The sequence below is a fragment of the Cyclopterus lumpus genome, chromosome 1 (genome assembly GCF_009769545.1).
Source record: "Cyclopterus lumpus isolate fCycLum1 chromosome 1, fCycLum1.pri, whole genome shotgun sequence".
NCBI lineage: Eukaryota > Metazoa > Chordata > Actinopteri > Perciformes > Cyclopteridae > Cyclopterus > Cyclopterus lumpus.
This window is the reverse complement of record NC_046966.1, coordinates 2727130-2729310: the sequence shown is the minus strand read 5'-3', so window position 1 is coordinate 2729310 and position 2181 is coordinate 2727130.

The following is a 2181-nucleotide window of genomic DNA, read 5'->3' as shown; positions in this document are numbered from 1 at the left end:
ACACACACAAGGACACACAAGTGCTGTCCATTGTCCCCTCTGACTGAGACAGCCTGCTCGTGTGCACTCTTTTGAGCGCAGGGCATTTTCTTATCTACCGTTTCTTTTTGACAAGTCTTGTTCCTTTTTGTTTTTGTTTGTATCTTGTACATGTTTACATTGTATCTCGCATCGCCCAAAAAAGAGAAACAATATTAAATGTATTATCTCTGTTGTTTTAGAGCGACTCCTTTTCATTCGTCTCACACTCACACGAGACCCGCCTCCCGGCTCGCGGTGATGGATGGTCTGTGACAGTAATATTACAGATTGAGACATTTATCTTTATTCGCCAGATTAAGTGAGTTTAGATGCGGACGAGCAGAACAATGCAGCCGGTTATAAGAATACATATATATCAGATATGAGTTATGGGAGGAAAGGTGCGAGGCGGTTGAGGGCGATGAATGAAGACGAACGAGTTCCCGGAGCCTCCGCTTTCCTGTAACCAAACGTGTGGAGACATTCATCATGTGGCCACACCACATGATGAATGTCTCCACACCACATATGTGCTTCCACTCGTGTCCTGAAGAAGCTCCTCCTACAGCTCAAGGGCCCACAGGTCTGAGGAGGACCTGCTCCCTACGGACAAGCATGGCTCGAGTAATACATTATTATTAATATTATATGTTATGGCTATATATAAATCATAAAGATAGAGTTGTGCTTGTGTCCTGAGGAGAGCAATATTCCCTCCACTAGCAGCTAGTTAGCTCAGACATTGTTCATGTGAAAATATGAGTGCTTCAATCAGTTGTATTTTGTAAATGTTGAACCTTCAAAAAAAGAAAGAAGAAGCTATTACCTAAAGACAAACACGTTGCCTCGAGGGAGCTGGTTCGGTGAGACTGGAAACCACTCCTCAGGTCACAGATGGTCTCATCCGTCCACTGAGGAAGACCTCGAGAGGCTGCTGAACGCTCCAGAAAAAGCCGGTCAGTGGACATTTCATCCAAAGTAATCTTTTTATTATTTTATTGTAACCCTTCACGCGGTGACCATGGCAACATGTGTCCACTAGATGGCTGTCTTGAGCCAGTCTCGCTGCAGCCGTCCTTCACACAGCAGCAGACAGATCTCCATATGAATCGACGTTATGCACGTTGACGTTGAGCCTCCAACTGGAATTAAATTAAGATGGTCCCTTTCTGCACGGCATAACCAATGAGACCGGTTGAGAACATTGAAGGATGACGAACAATGGTCTGGGTTATTCATTTCCTGAGATCATCGTTTATTGTGTTCACTTTCCCGAGCCTCTCCTGTGATATGGAGGACTCACGTGTCGGCCTATTAGAGATCGATGGTCCATCGAGGAGTTCTGGAGAGACATGTGCTCGAGGAGCTTGACGGATTTATAGAGCGGCCATTGTGGTCGGAGCACTTCTACAGTTTAGGGTGCAGGTATTTCCACTGATCTCCTAATCCCCTACCGGTCACCGTGAAGCCCCCCAGCAGCTGTGGCCGGGACAGAGGCAGCACATGATGTAACAGAGGGCCCCCACCACCACTGTGTTTCACACAGACCTCAAAGGCTACAGCCGTTTCAGGCCAACTCACACATTGTACTTTCTTTAGGTGTCTGTGTCAAAGGTCAAGTGCATGCGAGCATGGTTAACACTCCATTTAGGGTGTCCGTTGATCCACCAGCAAAGAAGGAGCACCGTGTGAAGTGGAGGCAATGGAGCAACTGGTTGAAGCAGATGCTCACATCGTCATGTGATGAGACAAAGACTCACATCGTCATGTAATAGGAGACAAAGACTCACATCGTCATGTAATAGGAGACAAAGACTCACATCGTCATGTAATAGGAGACAAAGACTCACATAGTTATGTGATGGGAGACAAAGACTCACATCGTCATGTGATGGGAGACAAAGACTCACATAGTTATGTGATGGGAGACAAAGACTCACATCGTCATGTAATGGGAGACAAAGACTCACATCGTCATGTAATGAGACAAAGACTCACATCGTCATGTAATAGGAGACAAAGACTCACATCGTCATGTGATGGGAGACAAAGACTCACATCGTCATGTAATGGGAGACAAAGACTCACATCGTCATGTAATGGGAGACAAAGACTCACATCGTCATGTAATGGGAGACAAAGACTCACATCGTCATGTAA